This window comes from Ambystoma mexicanum, chromosome 3p (assembly GCF_040938575.1).
Source record: "Ambystoma mexicanum isolate Mex_15411 chromosome 3p, UKY_AmexF1_1, whole genome shotgun sequence".
Classification (NCBI taxonomy): Eukaryota; Metazoa; Chordata; class Amphibia; order Caudata; family Ambystomatidae; genus Ambystoma; species Ambystoma mexicanum.
In genome coordinates, this window is record NC_090925.1 from 1076043993 (window position 1) to 1076066459 (window position 22467).

A 22467-nucleotide genomic window follows, 5' to 3' on the forward strand; every position below is an offset into this window, starting at 1 on the left:
CCCAGCTATCACAAATGCATGCCAAAATGGAAGAAGAAGCAAAGTGGACAGGAAAGGACCAGAACTGGAGAGCTTACATATGGTCATAGATGCTGTCATGGCTGTCAGATGGACTGAAGGTGATAATGGGAGCACTGGTATTGGCAGGAGTGTCAATGTGTGGGGTGAGGAATTGCCTCACTCCGTGCCGGAAGACGGCCGAATAAACTATCCGAATGCAGGTCCTGATAGATGTGAACATAGTGGGAGCAAAGGACAACATAATGGAGGAAAGAGACAAGCTGGCAGAAAGAATATCAACCTGTGAATTGCTCCTGCTTGGAGCAATGAAGTTGGACAACCCATTTGATTCAAAGTACTATGAAGGTCAGTGGGTCTGGTGCAACCCAGATGGAGTGTGTAGCTGTATGGAATAGACTTTCAATGACCATGTGAATTACTATGGACACCTTGGAGGATTTACGAAAATATGGCAGCCAAAAGCAACAGGATTAGCATATAAGGATGTGGTCGACAGGTCAACCAGAGGGGGGGACTGAGGAGGGAAATGTGGTCCCGAGACCACTCCACTGCCCCATCAAGTTCATGACAAGACAAAAAGCCAGAACTGCCCACAGCCACCCATCATATTTCGGACGAATCCCAAATGCACCAATTATTGACAAATACACCAAGAGGTACCCTCTCAATCAGCCATACAGACCAAATGCAGTACAACACTTTCCATGTGTGGGAGAAGAACCTGTGACTGTGAACAGAGACACCTATATGGACAGCCTGGACTAAGCACCAAGAATCCATGTTTCAGACGTCATTAGTGACACCACGACATAGCAGCATTAGACATGAAGCACACGCGCAGTCTGCACTGCACCACACAAACACACACTGGAATGCATGAAGAACATGAGCGCACAGTTCTATAGTTAGAGGACAAATACATATACATTCTAGCATTTCTTTTATTATTTTGTCATTAGCCAAATGCAGCAATGCAGAACTGCAAGGCACAAGAGAGCCTGAGAAAGCTTGTAGATGCTAAACATGAATAACCCCATGGAACTGCAGGAATATATATGGAACCTGGCAGAACCAAGTGTGACTAACCTTTAGGGAATGTAGTATAACATGGTCAGTGTAGAAACATCAGTATAAGGTTTAGGAAAATTACAGCAGGCCTCCAGCCACTGAGCAAGAGATGAACAGAGCTGTTTCACGCTGCACAGGGAGCAAGATGCGTGAGACGAGGCCCACAGCCAAGGTCAAGAGATATGAAAACATATTCCAATCCCCAGATGACAAAGCTACAAGCTGCAGAGAAGCTGAAGAAATCCTCATAATTAGGAGCTGCAGAGCTCGATTTTGTGGTCTCTAAATACATGGTACAGCCGAATGAAACAATGTACAGTCTTCCATGGTGGGAAAGAGAGGCCAGTCCCAGCAACCAGATGCAGATTGCAACAAGTGTTGCTATCATTAGGAGAATATTCTCATAAGGGAAGGTAATGTACCAAAGTTACAATACAGACACATAATCGTTCACATTACCTTGAAAAGGTACACAGCGAGCTGAGAACTTATTCGAGTCCCAGCCCTCGGCAGAACAGCTCTAACCAATCAGAGTTTAGTTGTTTAGTTTTCATGGGGTGGAAGACAACAGTCAAGAACCAATGTTAAGCCAACTACTCTACAAGAATGTAATAGATGGTGAATATGGGACGGTACAGGCCAGCCTCCTGACATGCAATGGCTAGTAGAATAACTTCTATAGGTAGCCAAATGGGTAATAGATATCTCAATAGCCAATCCCTCACAATGATAGATTTTTGGAGAAGGGCCCAGGGGATTATGGAGTAATAATGCAATTTTGGAGTAAAACTGGCCTGCGAATCAGGAGATGATGAGAAATACTAGAATCCACCTGTGTTCTTGTGTTGATCCCTGTTGGTTTTACTTGCAATAAACCACAGTTTGAACTTGCTGTTCACAGAGTCCTCCGTGTATACTGACTGGGGGATGGATTTGGGCTCTCCAAGTCTGCGGACTTCCAGCATCGCTCTGGCATACCTGGGAGTTCGTCCCAACAATATCTGTCACTCACACTCATACACACAACAAAATCATAGATGGATTATGTGGCTGTTTAAACTCAGTGAAATAACAGTTCTATTGAAACAGAAATAATTTGATAAGCATGTATCTTTGTCACCAGGGTCGGATCCCCCCAGAATCAACTCAGGATATTTCAAAATAAAGTTAAAATAAAGAAAGTTATTTTCAATAGCCAGGTTCTGCTCCAAGTATAACACAAAGTTCCTTTTCATTCCATTAGTCCTTCACTTGGCAAGTGGAATATTTTATTTTCAAGTAGGTTTCCTCACTCTATTTAAAACTATTGTCAAAATTCCCACAAACTTCCGCTTGACAACCAGAAAGACTTTCTTCACACATCCAATTATTGAATATAATTATTTTCTTCTTTGAATACCAATTATGTTTCCTCAATCCAAATGTCTTTTTCAAAAGCAACACAATTCTGTCAGCTTGGTTTTACATTTCCTCAGAACACATTTTAGCGGACTAGCCACTTCCTTTCCACCATAACCTTCTACCACACTGAAGTACTCCAGGTTGTCTTCTTCCTGGTCCACTTGCCTGCCAGGAATAATCACAAATTGTCCGATTCCTGGTATACTTGCCTGCAAGGATAAACCCCCTCCTACTACTACAAGTACTCTGTGGTGTGGTTTGCTTCAGACTTTCCAAACTTAAATCCTCACTAGGAAAAAGATACTAAACTTCTTCCTGGATAAGTCTTTTGATTTTCAACAATAGCAAAGGGTTATAGAACTTCTTTCATACAGATACAGCACACATTGACAACGTCTCTCACACTGATTCATTGCCAGAGGCAATGCAGGTTACATTTCTCTTCCTCTTTATGATTCACATAAGGAGGGTTTCTCTCCTGCTATCCTTGGTTTCCTTCTACACTATCAATTAACTGTTGGTAATGCAGTTTGCAATGGCTCTTTTCTATGTATCCCTTATTAGGAAAATGGTATCCCTTTTCATTTATAATTGCCTTTCTTTGGCTTAGGCAATGCTGGTTACAATTGTCTTTTACAGGTATTCTCCATGTTTGTAGATTACAGTAATTTTGTTCAAATAGTGTTCCCTTTTTACATTAGCAATGGCTGTTAGAATATTCTTTTGCTCATTCTCCTTTAAACATAGAGTTGCACCCAAAATACTTTCATTCAACTGTTTGGTATTCAAAAGCTTTACTTTAAGTCATCGATCTATTTTGGAGCGTTCTGGGGTACTTATCCAAGGCCAACTCACTGGTCCTATCTTGCATCTCTATAGGACCTACTGCTTTGGTTTCTCCGCTAGTCAGGATGGTCCAGGGACTTGACAGCTCTGGTAACATTCCCACTGCTCGCACCTTCTGAAAAGGGAGCTTTCTCTGCTCCATCTGTACTTAGGTGAATGCCAACCACCAGAGTAAGATGCAGGCTCAGGATTGTGTATCTCTTCCATGGGACAGCTAGCCTTAGTGCTGTTACCCGCTGAGCATCCACTGCATTCAGGATTCCCAACTTCTGCCACTCCATCAACACAGCGGTGGCTATGCCATCTCCTTATCCCTCCTGCTTCTGCTGCTTCACCTGCTTCTCCTTAATGGCCTGCACCTGAAGGCCCTTTAAATGTGTAAAGGTCCAACTCACACCTGTGTAATATAACCACTTGACTGCACACAGCAGTTCTGCAAATCTGAGCCCCTCATCCTTGTCTCAGTACTAAGGGCATCGTGGGACTTGAAGTCCCTAATGTTCTTATTCAGTTTAACATCAAAGTCTGCAATTTTACAATAAGCTATAAAGCCTGTGGGATCATCAACAAAATTGTTTAGAGGGTTCTCCCATTCCTCCTGACCTGAGTCCCCTCCCATTTGATCCTCCTGCAGAACACCACCGCCTGGGTCAGGATCAGGTAGTGGCTGCCTTTCCCTGGCCAAATGAGAAGTATCCCAGGCCAGGGATTTTGGAATGATCAAATCTGATTCATCACAGCTGCCACTGCATTTCTTCATTGTGTCATCACATGTCTTCTGAATCATTGTCCAGTAGTCTAGTCTTTTCAAGCTAACAACCGCCATTGCCAGCCCATCATGTCCAGGGTTCCCATTTCCTAATTCTTGAACGGGGGATGCATCCTACATTGCAACTCTTCAGGTGAGCCTACCTGTTGCTGGACGCTTGCTCGTTAATCTACGTTTGTTCCTTTGTCACCTTCCATTTTTCCTACCCTGCCTTTCTCTCCTTCTCCATGCTTCTCCATGCTTGTTCCTGCTATTTCTTCCACCGTGCCTTCTCCACTATCCCATTATACTTAGTTGCAGCCTGCTTCCCATTTCCCATAAATCCATTTGCCTATACTGCTGGCACAGCCTGGATAATGTTTTCCATGTCTATCATCTGGCAGTCTGTATTGGTGGATCTAAAATCATATATCTTCAGCTCCCTCTGCTGTCATTGTGGAGGGCACCATATGACTTGTGTTTCCCAGAACAATGCATTCAATACATCTGGACGTTTCTTTACTGAATTGGGTGTTTTGCCTCCCAAGGGAGAGTTTTACTTCTGGAGCCTACCTTTTCATGATTCCCGAGAAATTCAGGAGAACAGATTTTCATATGGACGGGATTGCTGATATCTTCACTCTTAAAGCCTGCAGGCCAGATGCAGGGTGTGGCCACTCACTGATGCCTGTGGTTTAGCCATGTTTCTACACAAAAACCTAGCCAAGCTGAAATTTGCCTTCTCATGTTTTTCCTCTAAGTGCTCTGATATTGACTAGGGTCAAGATTAGTTGATGGATGACATATAAGTCTATGCAAGTTATAATGTTGATAGAATTGTTTGGATGATCCCCTCAACAGTTGGTGACCCGAATCTTCTGGGGCACTCCCTGTAAAGACAAAAACACATATGATTAACTGAGTCTAACCATACATACAACAATGAACACATTCCTGATAGCAATGGGAGTATGTGCAGGCACACAAGGAACTTGCTTTGAAGCCGAAGCACATATGTGGGTGATGGTCTGGAGAACTGGTACTCTCCAGATATACACATCCTCTAATCTGGCCCTTGTAAGGTGCTCCAAAGTTGGCACATCTTCCCACAGATCTAAAACTATTCCATTGCCAACATCTCTGTCCAATTATCCCAATTTGTTTGATAAATCACCTCAAACTCTGATTCAACATCTTATATGGTCTTTCAGAGTGGCCACTTCATCGGGAATCAAAAGCTTAATATGCATGTACTGCTTTTTTGATTGAATGCCAGACATAATTCAAGAATTTGAAGGTAAACTGGGTACCTCACTCTTTTAAAGGAATTGAGGAAATTCAAATAACAGATCTCTTGCAAGAAACAACTGGGTGATATATACAGTCCCTATGATAAACAACAGTGCAAAAAAGTGAATCCTCTTAAAGAATACAAAGATTCGCTTGAACCAGATTTTTGTTAAACAAAATTGGCAGAAGATATGGAAAGGAAAACAGCACTACAAGACAGAGTACTCAAATTATTACAAGTTTCATTCCAATAGTATAATTGAAATTATTACACACTAGTTCTGTAGACTAGATAGTAGATAGTAACACAAAAAAAACACAAACATATACAACATTGTGTGGATTTTTTGTGTGACCCCCGCTACAGCAAATCCGGCATGCTATTGCGTCATTCTGCCAAACCCAGAGAATCATGACCTCTTTATGATAATAATAGTATCAATAAATGTAAACATAATGATAACAATGCTCATTATTAAAATCATGACAGTTATTAACTAATAAATATGATTAATAACTTGAAATGTATACAGTACTTTTATTTTTAAAAATGCCTGCCATAGAACAAAATGTGTGTGTGTGTGTGTATTTAACAACAAAGTTATGGTGACTTTAAAGACTTTGGGGGGAAAAAAACATCCAACTGAAATATGAAGCAGAGTTAGCAATTTCTGCCAAGAAACATACAGCACCAAATCACCCAGTAGTCATAACAGGAGGTTCACCTCCAATTCAGAGCCAAATGTACAATGCATTGTGAGTATGCAAATGATCTCCAATATCACCTGCAAAGTTATGGTGTCCCATTTGTATGTCTCCCTTTCGCCCCAGAATTCATTACATATATTCAGAACAATTCAGCCTGGCTGAGCATTCCTTAGCAGACTAGAAAGATCACACTGCATCAAACACAATATCGCGCATTTGGGAAAGCGTTGTTTGGCAAGGGCTGTCTGTGGCAGTCTGGCTCCCTGGATCTTACTTCTGCTGCAATTACTCCTCTACACGGTACGACCTTCAAGTGGACTGACAAATTCATTCAATGGGGGTCATTCAATGGGGGGCTAATAGCGCCATGTCTACCTCCAAACTCATAATAGTGGGCCCGTTATTAGCTCCCTGGTCCCTGGTAAAACCAGCCTGCCTTAGCGGGACCCGCTAAGGGACCTCGGAATGTGACGGTAGGGGGTTAACAGCACCGGCATCCTTAGCGGTGCCATTAACCCCCTACTGCCGTACTTGTAATGAGGAACAATGACTTTAAACAATATATACATAATTGCATACTGATACTTCCGTTTTTTATGTATTTAATAGGCTTCAATCTTTGAAAAATAACATAAAACGTCAAGTCCCGCCCACCATTTCCCACAATTGGATTTATTTTGTGCCCGTGTGCATTATCACACACACATTTGGGAAAGCTCTGTTTGGCAAGGGCTGTTTTTGGCCGTCTTGGACTGGGTTCTGGGGTGTTGGGCGAGCCCTTAACCTAATAAGTATTTTTCGGTAAGTCCCCTGCTCTTCCATACTTAATTGTTATTTTAACTTCAGGTTTTACCTCACCTGAAGAGCTAGCGGTGCAAACCAGTAAATACGAGGCCAGGGTCTACACTTACTCTGTCATTATAACCTTCTTTATTGTTTTGCTGAATGTGGATGGGGCAAAAGCGTTTTTGTATACGTTAATGACGGACATGCCATCCAAACTGGAAACGTCAAAACTCATCAAGCTGCTAAAATGTACACCGCTTAAAGGTGGTCAAGAAGCTCATCTTTAGAAAAACGGTGCCCCTCTGACACGAGCGAGAGCGCAGTCAATGTCAGCGGATATACAACTGTTTAATACAGTTGAAGCCATCAAGCTGCGCTCTAATGACTTGCTTTGCGATGTTCCGTGCAATCAAGCAACAACCAATGCCACGGAGACAAACTACACACCGTCTCCTCCTTATCTCAGTGATGTCACCATGGAAGCCATCTATGCAACTGCAAGCTTTGAACAATCACCTCATATATCAGTGGTGGGTGGAGGTCAACATACTGAGCAAAATCAACTTTGCAACTCTAAGATTACTGCTCTGATACACACTGCTGACTCGTCCCCAGTAACTACGGCAGCCTTGGTTGACGTAGATGTAACCCCCATAGCCAAAACTCTTGACCATTTGAAAGAGAACTTAAATCCCATGAACACTCTGACTTGCATACCTATAAACACACCCATGCCTTTATCCCTACCGACTCACAGCTTGTCTGTGGCTCGGGAAGCACATTTGGATATTACTCATCATACAAATCTATCGCAGTCACCAGAAATGTTTGGTAACATCTGAAACTATTTGTCTGCTTTATCCATATCATTTTCTCGCCACACCCCCATAAAAACACCCTCTATTGATAATCCCCTTCCATCTAACAATCTTTCTCCCTCCTCTTTAGCCCTTTCCTCTCTGTAAAAATAATATTAAACACTTGATAGTAGGTTTAATACACAAACTAACCTATTGGAAAACATACATCGGCACTAATTGAAACTAAGCTCCACCTTGTCGACTAGTGGCATGCTAGTTTTGGATTCGCTTAGTGAACGGCCACAGCTACAATCAATGACATCTGCTTATTGCATGTCAGAAAAACCATCATCTAATTTATCCATCTTAGATGGACGTGATTGTAATGCATTGACCTTGGAAGGTTTGGAACCGATGGAAGTACACCTAACATGGATGCTGAAAGGTTCGTGTTGCGGTCTATGCCAAATCCAAGATGGCCACCAGCACGTATTTACGCACAACGCACCAGTGCTCCGATGCGTTGTATCGAAGCACTTTCGTATCTTACCAGCGCTGTGTTTCTGAATCTCTCGCTACCTATTATTGCTTCCTGTTGTTTATTCATCTCTCTTCTTCCACTATATTACACCGAGGTGTACGTACTTTTTTTGGGTAGCTATCCTTATAACGGTTGGATCCCTGTTAATTGCACTTTGAGGTTTGCTCTTTAACTCCTCAGTCTCTGTATCTTTCCTTTCCTGCTACGTACCTTGTTTACTTTCGCCTTGCCTTCCAGTTTCATTTAATTTCTGATTGTTCCTATTTTTTTTTTAATTTACTCTGTTTTCTTCCGTCTGGAGTTTCTTCTTTCGAGTGGCAGTCTATCCTTTCTAAGGTTGCTACTTACCGGTTTGTCGGTTCGCTGTCTTGGCGTTCTTCTACCATCCGGCCATTATCCTGTGCTCCTGGTGTGCCTATTCTACAAATCCATCACATCTACAGTAGCACTCCTTCAGTTCCTTCGGCACCCGGCACCACCGGCTACTTGAAATTGCCTTTTGGACAAGATTTCTCAGTTCTCTCTATGTACTCTTACGGTCCTTATCATCTTATCCTTGCTTGTGGAGAGAACCGATGTATGGACATTCAATACCAGAGTGCATACTACACAGAAGAGAAGACTGGACTCACTTCTACTCTTCTACCCAACCTGAAGAAGACCATTTACACAGGGTTTTTTTCAGCTTACGGCTTTTTCCCTGGAATAGCGGGTTGGCTCCTGGGAGGTCACGGTGGCCTCCCGGGACTCACTCCCGTATTTGCATCAAAGAAGGAGTAAAGAAACCAGAAAGACACGAAGGAAAAAGAAGACAGAACTCCAAGAAGATTCTGCCGGTGATTCAGGTGAGGAGGAGTTGGAAAGGAGGGGAACCAGGGTTGCAAGTTTTGACAGTGATCTTTTGGTGATGGTCTCCAGCTCTCATCCTCAGAATGGTGCTGATTTATTAGTGGTAGTCCCCTGCCAAGCGAATACATCTGTCTCAGCAGTGGGACTGACTCATGTTGCTGATTCATCGGCGCCAGTTCCCTGCCTCACGAAGAAACCTAGTCTTGCACTGGGTTTGACTCTTGCTGCTGGAGACAGAGTCGTTGCACCCAATTCTTGTGAGATAGTGTTGTTGGCTTCCAACGAAAAGAATAAAGCAATCGGTGGAAACAAATCCTCCCTATGCAAAAACAAGAATAAAGAGGATATTACCATCTTTTGCAAACCTATCAGGACCCCTGCTACCAATTTGCTGCTGATAATTCAGAAAAAGAAAAGCAAAAATATAAAGACAGCCTCCCTAACTACTCAGACAACTACTAAACAATTCTTAAAAAACCTAACTAAACCAAAAAAGTGTGCCACAGACGTCAGTGCGGCCATCACCAAAAAGTAGGCTAACTTTGTAACACTCAATTAAAGTTCTAAAAGGCTCCAAAATCAGTTGTAGGCTATTGTTGCTACACATGAACCGTTAGATGACCTTTTGAATGAGATTGGTATTCAAAAAGACCAATTAACAGAATCTTCACAAAATCTGGGAAATACGCAAAGTGGGGAGCAGCCTCTCGCACTTAAAAGTCAATCCTTTGGAGGAGGAACTCTTTATCCTGGAGCAAAGAATATCAGAAATTAAGAAATCAGTGCATCATTATTTCTCCAATTCCATATTTGCTCAATAATCTTCCAGTTCCCAATCCACTCAAACCACTCATCTGCTTAATCGCGTTCAGATGCTACTCTTGCAACCTGATAATAAAGAAAATCCTCAACTGAAGGCATCAATCAATATCACTAAAGCCATTAGTGGACGTACCTCTAGTCCACAGTTCCACACTCTAATAATAGAATGTAGACCAGACCAATTTGATATTTACGATCCTAATCAGACATCCATATTGAACATCTTTGCCGAAGTACCGAGTTTGGAGGACTGATTATCTTAGGATATAAATCAAATAGAGTTCCTTCATGAATCAAACCTTTCTTCGGCCATGCTCTGCATCCAGTCTGGTGTAGTCTTAAATTTGATTTGGCAGGCCAGGCAATCTTTATTTGATCTGGGATTTACCCTACCATATGAATTGTTTCAAGAAAAGGTTGCTTAATCAAGAAATCAATGCGAACACTCTAGTAAATTGCACTATGGGGAACCGGTGCCTACTTTCATGCAAAGGCCAGTTTATGAGCGTTGTGAAGCTAATCTCTTCTCTAACAAACAAATTGAACACTCATGATCTATTTCTGCTTCATAACCATAACAAATTCATCAATCCCAGACAGTGAAACTACTCAGCTGGAATACTTGTGGCCATAACCATTTGATGAATAATGAGTCTTATGATCTTGACCAATTTGATATTATAGCTTTACAAGAAACTTGGTTAGCAGACACTCCTGTCTGGAATTACTTTAATATCGTAACTATACCAGCAATACACCAAGCCAACGGAAGCCCTATGGCAGGCTTACTTGTAGCTTCCAAAATCTCATCTGGCTTTTGAATGACCAGATGGGCCGAACCCAGTCAGTTCATACAGCTTGTCCGTATTTCTGTTAACATCCAGACAATAGCTCTAGTAAATATTTACTGGAACCATGCCAATATTTCTGAAGACTCTTTTCACGGACGTGGAATTAGTGCTTGATTCAATTGCGTCTGATACATCAGTAACAGCAATCTTTGTTGTAGGCGATTTGAATATACATTGTCTATCAAGTGAAAATCAACATGACACAACTACACTTCATGAACAATAGACAAATGCTAATGCTTAATGGTGCACTTGAGGGGGACTCTCTGGCCAATCCTACTAGGCGCCGCCTTAAACAACAGGCCATTATAGATTACATATACACTGATCAAACCATGTTTTCACTCATAGATAAGTTCAGTGTACGTAAGCAGCATATCAGTGACCAAGATCAGTAGATTGTATCGTGGACCTGGAACCTACCTGTCCTGTCATGTCTAAATAAATAACCGAGTACCCGTCTGATTGTGTCCAATGGGCGAAATCGACCTGACCAACTACATGACTTCTATCTCTGCCTAAGAGATGGCACACCTGAAAATTCAGATGTGACGATCTCTGATGTGCGATATGTTGCAGTCCTTCAACCGTTTACTGAGGTTCAGCCAATGATGAATAGCCCTATGTTTAAGCACAAACATTCATTTGATCCGGTCCTCAGATATCAGAAAGTACTCCTTAGTGGAGCAATTAGGTTCCTTAAAAATCTGCCCTTTGTGGAACAACATGTACGAGCTAAACATCTAAAACTAAAATATAAAAACTGGATAAAATCCAGAAAATCCCAAATGTATCAACAAGATGGTGAGAACACGTTACGAGCTCTTTCCTCTAAAAATTCGATAGCCATATGGTGCTTACTTGATCAGGCTACCAACGCCCCGCAGACCTCAATGCAGATTAATGTTGTGTCTGAGCAGACCTGGATTGAGTATTTCTCTGATCTGTATGCCTCCAAAGATCTGAATGTTGTTGAACCTACTGACATCACAAAGACCAAATTGCTGTTAAATTACAACCTTGAGAATATTGTATTTTAAATATCCAAATGAACTAACTCAAGAGCCCTGGGCCCGGATGGCCTGACTAACCAAATACTCAAGGCCAATCCTGAATTCTGGGCTTGAATATTAAATAACATTTATTTAGAGGTCATTGAATCTGAAGAAATACCAGCATCGTGGTGAAAATGAACACTAGTACCAATATTTAAAAAGGATAATCAGCAATTTCAAGGCAGTTATCGTCCCACTGCGCTGCTGGATCTGCCGGGTAAACTCTTCTCCAAACTCATCTTGAGTGCCCTCAATCAGTGGATCACGTTAAATAAGCTATATGACCCCCATCAAATGGGCTTCATTCCGGGCCTAGGTACGGCTATCAATTTAACTATAATAACTGCGATTAAACAGCAGATCAAGCAATCAAACCAACCCATTTATATGACGTATGTGGACTTTAAATCTGCTTTTGACTCTGTGAGCAGGTCCCTATCGCTATCTAAATTGGCCTTAGCAGCTTGTCCTCAATCTCTTCTAGCATTAGTCACTCAACTCCATTCAAACAGCTCTGTTCGAGTGAGATTAACAATGGAAGGGCAACTTTCGACCCCTATACCTACCCATCGTGGACTGAAACAGGGATGTTTTGGCATCCACTTTATTTAATTTTTTCATAGCTGACATGAGAAACATCCTTGCTGCAGTACCATCGGATCCCCATGACTAGGCATAACTTTGGTAGCATGGCTTCTATACGCAGATGACCTTGTTTTATTATCTCAGACACCCAGAGGTCTTCAAAAGTTGATATCTGTATTGGAGAAAAATGCTGAAATCAACTTACTCCAAATAAACGTAGACAAAACAAATGTTTTATGCTGTAACCCGAAAAAAGGCTGAGACAGACACAGTACGCTAAATGGCTTCTAAATGGGAGTAGACTAGAGGTCACTCACCAATACAAATACCTGGGAATTAACAGCAGCAATCATGCACTAGGTCAGCCTTACTTAATGGAATTAAAAGCAAAAATGTGTTCTGTGTCATCTCAAGCGCTAATAATTCAAGCAAGGTTTGGTAAATTTTCCTGCTCATCTTTAACGACTTTTTACATGCAAAAAGTTACAGAAATTCTCTTGTATGGGTCAGAAACCAAATCGCTTAAAAACATTCTGTTCTGGACAAGAATAGAAGGCTTCTTTTGGAAGCGTGTTTTGGGTCTTCCAAAGAGCCAGCCCATGTGCATTGTGAGATTTGAATTAGGTTTACCATCATTATTTGCCTTGTATTCTTGGAAAATTCTTACGTTGTACGGGAAGTTTCTCATGGCAACTGATTCTAATCTTTTGTTGACTAAAATATCAAAATATGTGCTCGATTCTGATCAAAACTTCCTGCAACAATGGAGGACTCATGTAATCTCTGTAATGGCTGCAGCTGGAATCAGAGAAGACTTGTTAACCCTGAAAACAATTAGAGCCAAAATTAAACTTTGACAATCCGATTGAATATGCACCCTGGAAAAGTGCAAGACATAACAAGTGTTCAAAGATAATCCATTTATAGAAAAGAGGTTCTGCAGTGATGAATCATATTTCCTTAAATTTCCAAGTCATAAATATCAACATATCTTTATGTGCTATCAATTAAAATTATGCAAAACTAAAGAGATCCAAGCTCAGCGCCATCAAATCTCTGAATGCAAGAACATCTGTAGATTCTGCTGCATCCAAGATCAACATGAGACCCTTCAGCACTTGTTAATCGAATGCCCGACTTTGGCACATCAGAAAAATGTGCTATTCAAACCCTATTTTAAACACTTTAGAACCTTGACATTGGACAACTTGGTGTACAAATTGTTTAACACTAAATTGCCAATGCTACAAGTTGTAATTGTAAAATTAGTAATCTTTTTTAAAGCTTGACAATTGATGATTCTCCTTTTATGCTATTACAAACTTATTTTTATCTCTAAATTGTAAAATAGAAATAATAGCTCATCCATTTAACATCAGCTGTACCAAGGTCAAATGCTTCTCTGGTTTCATGTTTTATGAAATTTTTATCTGCACATTAATTTGTCAGTGCACATGTATTTTCTTTTTTGTGTGGTTTTTCTATTTTATACTAGATTGTGTATATTGTAACACATGTCTTTTTTTCTCGGTTTTATTGGAAGGTTGTTCTTCAACTATAACAAAACATTTATATATATCCCAAAACATGGTTGCAATGCTTCAAACATCTAAAGTATCAAACTGCATTTGCTGAGAATGATTGTCAGTCTCAGTTCTCTGCATTCAATGCAATGGAGAACCAACTATGAAGTAATTTCTAAATCTATAACCACTTATAAAAGTGTTTAATGAGAATCTCTTTTTTAAGAGAAATTTGTTTTTGTACTTATGTTTTGAAATGCTCTCTAGAGCATCTCTCCTGAATCTACAGACACGAGTGATGTCTTTGCTGAAGGAAATGAACTCAAATGCACTTCTATCACAGCTCCACAAGATGGAAGGCTGTTTAACTTTATGACCCTGAGATTTTCTCATACTTATTGTTGAGCTAATGTCCTTTCCTGCCTGTAGATATAGAGCCCCTTGCAATATGTCCTTGCTCACCACTAGGCCGGCACTGAACTCTATCTTCTAAATAGCCAGACAGAATGGTCCCTGAATGCTCCCATCTTGCATTGTCTTAATCCCACCAAGACTCAGCACACTAGCACCTCTGTTAAGCAGAACCATGCAATCAACGTTTTAACTTACAAGAAAAAAACAATATGGCAGTGCTTGGTCTTCCTCGAACACCATGTCTATTGTTTAGTCTTACAGATTGGGGAATACAATTACTGTTTGTATGATTGAGCTTCTATTTTAATAAAACATGCAAAATTGTTATCTGTACCTTATACACCTGCCTGGATATTTTTTAAACTAAGGCACATTAGTAATACAAGAATGCATTTCTTATCTAACTGAAAGAAACCCTTTTTCTCAAATGTGTGGTTCAGCCATCTGGGTGAATAAGATTTGAGACTTATGATAACGTTTCTCATATTAATTAATTGTATAATTACCCACCTGCTAGATAGGTTCGGTCAACACTAAGGCATCATCCTGTCAAATTACCTACTACACATGTCACTATAACTTGATCAATGAACAACATGTTCTGTTCTTTGGGAAAGGTCAAATTGACATTGAATTTGGAATTTTAAAAACTTTCCAGTGTCTTCATGGACCTTAAGTGATAAGCATATTGGGCACCCATATAACGTCGTAATCTGTTGGGCCGCCTAATCCTGAACTTGGATTCTTGCTCTTGATAATTCCATTACGTTTCTATAATTAATTACACTTCTCTGAGAATGCTTTCAACGTGAAATGCTTTTTTATTCTCAACCAAAAATATGTGTTGTTTTTTTCAATATTATGTTGAGAGGCACAGTGACAACGTCACAGGATGAAGGCCTAAGGGATGGAACTGGGGTAACAGTGAGGGCTGGGGGTCAACCACCCTCTCCGTGAGGCAGGCTCCGGAAGAGGTATGGGTCAGAATCACCAGGTCATCGCTAGCCTGGTTTCTTCGCTGACTCCTGTCATTGCAACTTTCCATTATAGCATAGGAGCAAGCCACCTTCTGAGCAGCATAGCAATAGCTGGACATAGGACCGAGTGGTTTACAGAGCCACTGCAATGGTTGTCTCTGAATCCCAAAATAAACTGAGGGAAGCCAGGTTCACTCAAAGGCTCCCGCTCGCTCAGACCAGAGTATGTCAGAAATCTGAACCTTTATGCGATTGTAGAATAGAGGAGATGCCAGCCCTCAGAACACACTGTGGCTTGAGCGGCAGTCCCAAGACCCTACATTATGACCAAAGTGATACAGGGGTAGAGAGCCCTTTCTTTACACTTAAAGGCTTTGGAAAACTAAAGGTGCATTATTCCACAACTATCAAAAAGGGTGAAGAAAACATAATATTACAGATGAACGCATATAATGCATGATCCCCATAGATGGCCTAAGGCACATCGGGTCATGGTGTTAGGTGTACCAGATTTCCAGGTGGGCCAACATGATATCCAGACAAGTTCAACTGAAGCCAACTACTGAAAGCCATGAAAGAAGTGTGGAGCATTTTAAACCCCAAGGACTGCAAGTGACTGTTTGCTGCCAAGAAGGCTAAATGTTTTAGGGAATAGAGAGAGAGAGAGCAGTACAGGGGATTGTGATACTAAGGGGAAACTGCCTGCATTGTACCTACAGGTTAATGCCCAATCCCTTGGAATCAGTTGAATCTAATCACCTGTTTTCTGCTACATCCAACAAAGAAAACACAACTGGTTATATCGGCTTCGGGTTGCTGGAGAAACCAGGCTCACAGATCAATATCGGATGATGGGAAACAGAGGTGATTTATTCATTGGTTTGCAAGTTAAAAAAAAACACAGAGTCTTGCCTCGAACCAGGACCCACCTAACTGTCCTGCTTTCATCTCCAGACCATTTACCTTGATAGATCACTAATCACCTTACCAGAGAAGATTCAAGAACACTACTGTTTGCCCTTCTGGCCCACTCATCCCGCCAAAACAATGTCCCCATTCATTACACTTAGAAAAAATAATGGTGAGTCCAGGCTACCCCACCCTTTGACACACTGAGGTATGGATAGGGATCAACAGTTGGAAGGGAATATAGATTGCTCTGTCTTTCCTGATAACGTAGTAGTCAAAAACTGGTAAAACAAAATTCAACAGTACACCAATATTAAAACAACACATACAATTGTGTATAACAGCATTGCTGGTGAGTTCAGTCTAAATTTCATCAAATAAAGTAGAAAACGGCAACAATATGGTGAAGTTAGTAATTTAAAGTATTGATTATCAGCACACTTCAAATGTCAACACGTTATGTTGTTCTGGCACGGGATGTCTGAGCCTGGTGTCAGTTTGAGTGTATGAGCTGTCCTCCGTGCTTTCTTCAGGACTGTTTTACTGAACGCAATGCAATATTGTTCTGAACTCGTTTGGAGGTGGTGAAGGTCCTCCAGCCTATGATCAATTCTTGTGTCTGTTTCAATGCTGAATAAGTGAAAACACACGCACAGAATAGCAGCTGGTCTGTAGATGCGCTGGTCAATCACTCTTCCTGCTAAGGGCACTGGCTCAATGAACAGAGTGTCCTTGTGTTGCCTGCCAATCGGATGCACCTGGTAGCTCAATGTTAGAGAATGCTTTCTCGGCTCCGCCCATTCATTACACTCAATAGTCTGTTCTCACAGTACATTTATTTTCTTTTAATCTGAAGTGATTATCCCTGGAGCCTTTCCTCCACCCTTAGGGGAGTGGCCTAGACCCCTGGCCCTTCCCCCAGCAGGTGATGTGGTAGGAATAGAGAAAGGGAAAAGCCTATACCTGCCACTGTGCATCAGTAAAGAGAGTAGGCAACAACCCTGTAATAGGCAGCAAATCTCTTTCATCTGCCCAGGAGTGGTTTACTAATATCAAATGTATTTATATTGAGGGGCCACTGCTCAAACATTCCAGTAACCCTTTGTTTGTGTTTTAAAGACATGCACCATATGCAACATATCAATACACAGTACATTTGAACAGATGCCCAACTGTACATGTTAAAAGGCTTCTTGACAAAACACTCAATAATGAACACTCAATGAATGTGTTTTACAGTCTCGTGTATAAAATAAATCTCTTAATAAAGAAACATTCCTGCCATTATGGCCACTACACACAACACACTTAAAATGCTAAAAGTAATTAAAGCATCAGTAGCAATCATTGTCATCACTTCTCATTGCCTCTATGTCTACTCCAGACTGATCAACGTTCTCCAAGACATCATAGCCACCATAAAAACAACGGCCTGCATCACCAGGTTTTACTAGGCAACCTCACAAATCATGCTAGGCAGTTTTCATAGAAGCACCTAAAAACGCCTAAAGGCACTTCCCCATTCAATACCTCAATACCGTTTTTCAATGTGATATCAATGAAGGGTAAAATACCTCTTCTATACTCAATATCTGTAGAATGTAGGGAGATGAGAGGGCTGGGGATAGAGACTAGATGCCTTGGACAGTCTAAAATCCAGGAAAAGGCACACAAATTGCCAAAAGCAACCTATGAACTCATTTCCAAAAAAGTAGACAAATAGAAAAAATGCTTCAAAACGAGTTAATTTCAATTGGGATTAACCAAAGTGCCAGCATATACCCAATCAAGAATATGATCTGTTCATAGGTGGTGAGCTGGTTTGCCTTGGGGGAGTGGCAATGCAAAAATAGTTTCCATACAGCTCCTTCAAAATCAATATTTCTACTCAAAGGACAATAGAGAGAGTCCTTTGGGGACTCCAATGCATTCTGGTTTAGTGGCTTTAAAATCCACACAGGAAATATTTAGGGATTTCAGCCCCTCCCCTCTGTAAGGGCCCAGTGCTTCTCCCTCTTCCAGCCTTCCATCTGCCTCCTGTCTTCTTTCCAGCTTCCATCGGGTCTGCGCACAGCAAAGATCTCTGCCACTCCCTTTCAAATGCATCCCTCTTATGCTATCTGGGCTCCCACTGTTAACACCGCTGATTAGCATACCTGTCAACAGCTAAAAGCTGGTTAAACAAAAAGCTATTCAGCACCCTGGCTCAGTATCAGTGTTCGACATCTTTCCTGCAAGCCACAAAACTTTTGTCTGTGTCTAGAACAAGGATAATGCACCTTTCGCCCACTTCCATTAACTGCTCAGCAGCAAAAAGCTCCACAGGAAGTTCTGTAGCTGTTTCGTAGTTTTGTAGTTCTTTCATATTGCTATATCAGTTTTATATAACATTTACCGGAACACTTGCTGCACATCCCAGAAAGTCCGGCGAGCAGTCAGCGGGATTGTTTACTAAAACGGCCACCGTGTTCTAATTACAAGGTCACTTTGTGCCCGTCCCAGACTCTGAAATGAAGACACTGATATCATGTAATTGAGAGTGCATTTCTAAGGCAGTGCTGGTGTTTACTTAATATGAATCTGCACTTTCATCGACAGCTTGTGCATGACCTAGGCATGGCTATAACTGAGCTTACATGTCAAATCTACACCGTTTGTGTGCTCAATATTGCTTCTCACTTGAAGGAGCATTTCCCTGTATTTATGCCAATTCCACAAGAGTCTTAATAGGAGGCAGCTCAAGGTACTCATCCTGGGAGTCAGCAACTGCCACATGTTTTGAGACAGAGTCCATCAGTAATAGCAACACATTCATGTGGCTCTGTATTGCATGGATCGCCATCCTGTGGAGTAGGATCTATGGAGGCTGCATTAAACACAGGATATCAGGTCAGTGTAACAGATCCATTCAACAACAGAAGCTCATACCTGTTGGGATGGGAAACAGACTATGTGTAATGTTTCTGTTTTAGGTACCAGTGACACTACTGAGTGAGGAGCAGCAATATCTAAAGGACATCATAATACAATGTTTTCACACTGTTGCACTGACTATAATATGAAATAGACCTGATGTTTAAAAGATGCCTTTGCATTAATACTGCATGAGTGAACCCATTCATTTCATGGCAGTATAAAGTAAACATTCTTTTTGTAATCAGGCAGACCCAGAGCAAGCACGTCAATCAGTTTTCTCTTTATATTTGTAATTGATTCTTCTGCCTCAGATGGCTATTGTAAAGGTTGTACAGTATTTGTCTTCGAATAGTGTTGTAATTGTGTCACTTTCTCTGCATATCCTAAAATCCCTCGCCTAAAGTAATCTGCCATTTCTAGAAATGCCTGCATCTGGGTGGCTGGTTATAGTTTAGGAATTTTGCGTACTGCCTCTTTTAGGGAGGAGGCTATGATCTTGTGACCTATCACAGTATCATGCCCCAATCAACATACCTTTCCCTTACACAATTTTAGTTTCTGTTTTGAAGATTCATGATCTTTGTTAGCCAACACGGCCAATAACCTTTATGTGTCCATTTTACAAGCCTTGAATGACCAGGACACTAGCAGCAGATCATCCCAGTACTGAACCAGCTCCAGGAACATTATGCCATCCAACTCATTTGTGAATTGTTGGGAAAACAAGGTGGGGATTCAGTCTACACACTAAACTTGGGAAATACTTCAGGGTGATCAAATCAGAAAATGGCGTCCCTGAAAAGCTGATAATGTTGTATTTTTGTTAGTTGTCTTATAGGTTATTTATGCAAACTGAGTAACTTCATTGTATGATTGTATGATTGTATGATTATATGTTGTGCTTTGTTTGAGGGTCAATTCATTAATTTCTTTGCATTTTCATGTTTTTTATGTATAATAAATTATATATTTTTGTATTTCTCTTTGTACTTAATCTATTTTTTCAAGGTAAACGTATGTGGTTTATTGTAAAAAGGCCTGTGTAAACCAGTATTACATTTACATTTGATTATTGTGATGTCCTATCTCTTTGTTTGAGAAAATATATCTTCATCACCCCTGAAGGTAGAGATAGTGAATGTCGGGGGTAATTTTTGTTTTGTCTTTTTGATTCACTGTTATGCGAGGCTCTGTGTAGTCTCAAAGGTTTATACTATTGTTTGGGGTATATTTAGAAACACTGTTTTAGAAGTGTGAAGAAGATGACTACTCCATCAGAGAAATGCCTAGCCTATAGCGAGGACAATGTAAAGAAGCTTTTAGACTCTCTTTGAGTTTTGTCAACCATAGAAGGTAATACCACTAGTAGCGATCAATGGGATGAATCTGTTCAATTAAGGAAGCGTTTAATACGCACTGAGCTACAGGGCGCTATAATGTTGGAATATCTCAAAACTCAATCGCTCCCCCAAGGTTTGATTTTAAGAAACGAACCACGTTTGTTCCTTGATAATAAAGCGTTCCAAATTAAATGGAGTTATATTTCAAATAAATGTGGACGAGACTGGCTCTTATTAATTATAGACAAGGCCAATGAAATTTCCAAAAAAATAGAAATAGACATCAATAAAGTCCAGGAAGAAATAAAAAAGACATGGATTTGGAAGCTTTTAAAGCCAAACTAGAACAACACCTTAAGGGTCTGATTGACTTTAAGAATGATACTACTCTAGACAGAGTGAAGAGAATGAAGAAGGATATATCCAACTTTAGCCATGAAAAGGCTTTCCGGTATGTTGTGGAGGGCCATACATTTGGTACCTATATCCAGGCTCTGAGCAACACCAGAAGAGTCAGGTTTCGGGATACTTCCTATAGCTCGAGTGATGAGAGTACCACAGGGCCTGATGGTGGAGACAATCATCAGAGTATGACTCGTGGCAGGGGCAGAGGCCAAAGAGGCACTAATCGACAGAGAGGACAAAGGCCTTTTTTGGGACAGGGTCTGAACCGGGGCAATTGGGACAACCAGGTTCGTACACGGAGCATGTCAAGAGATCAATGGTGATGAATTTATCCGTTTATATCTTGACCACGGTAGAAAAAGATATTCTGAACAAAGGGTTGAATTATGTGATAACAAAAAGACATGACCCTTTCGAATTTAGAACTGAATTCTACACGTTTATGTGAGCAATAACGGAGTGGTTTATACAACCTTTCCACGTTTTGTGCCCCTACATACTCTTTTAGTCCTGAATCCTTAGTTTTCGAAAGACAGGTGTTGAAAGAGGTACAGAATTTGGAGAGTAAGGATAAATCTTACAACTCCAATTTCAGCAGTTCCCAACGCACCTTGATTAACAAATTGGCTAAAGAAAAAGATGTAATCATTAGACAGGCTGATAAGGGTGGAACCATTGTTTTGCTTAATCGCATTGACTATGTGAATGAATGTGAGAGACTTTTATCGGACAGTAACAGCTATACTGCTTTAGAGAGTGATCCTACATCAGAGTTGTGCCTTATAATCAGAGAAAAGGTTACAAGAGCTTTCGAGACAGAAATGATTTCGAAACAAGAACAAGACTTTCTAATTCGGGAAACAGGCAGAGTTCCAGTTTTCTACATACTTCCCAAAGTTCATAAACATCCTACCAAGCCTCCGGGGAGGCCCATTGTGTCAGGTATTAGTTCCATTCTTGAGCCATTGTCTAAGTATGCAGATTTTTATCTTAGACCCTTTGTACTGAAAATGGCGAGTTATCAGAGAGATACAACGGATGCCATAAATAAGATCGAAAATCTGCCATTCAAACCAGGGAAGTCCCTTCTTATTTGTCTTGACATTCAGTCATTATACACCATGATACCCCAGCGAGCCACCCTGGAAGTGATTGAGGAAATCCTTTTGAATAGAGAGGATGGTCACCCGGTCAGCAATGGTTTCATTTTATGGTGTACAGAATGTGCCCTAACAAAGAACTTTTTTTCAATTTCAAGGGACCTTTTACAAACAAACAGAGGGCACGGCGATGGGTGCTGCCATGGCTCCCAACTTGGCCAATCTGTATGTCGAGTTTTTTGAGAAGAGCGTGATCTACTCCACAAATAACCCCTACCAACAGTTTGTGAGGAAATGGTTGAGGTATATAGATGATATCTGTATAATTTGAGACGGATCTATACAACAAGCTAAGTATTTTGTTAATTGGTTCAACCTACAAAATAGGTTTTTGAAATTTACGGGAACTACACAGGAACAACAAATTGACTTCCTGGAAATTACCATATTCCATCATTTGGGTGTTCTCAAACTGAAACCCTATAGCAAAAAGACTGATAAAAATGCTTTAT

At 40.8% G+C, this 22467-nt stretch overlaps 1 long non-coding RNA gene across 1 annotated transcript in view; it reads right to left on the bottom strand.

The window, feature by feature from the left end:
* Positions 1-980: 980 nt before the first annotated feature.
* Positions 981-22467, bottom strand: part of LOC138581249 (uncharacterized) — an 89127-nt gene continuing 67640 nt past the window's right edge. Inside the window, exons 3-4 of the long non-coding RNA XR_011304484.1 lie at positions 12353-12543; positions 981-4974 (exon numbers count right to left, since the gene is read on the bottom strand). This is a non-coding gene — a long non-coding RNA (uncharacterized lncRNA). The remainder of the gene's footprint in view (positions 4975-12352; positions 12544-22467) is intronic.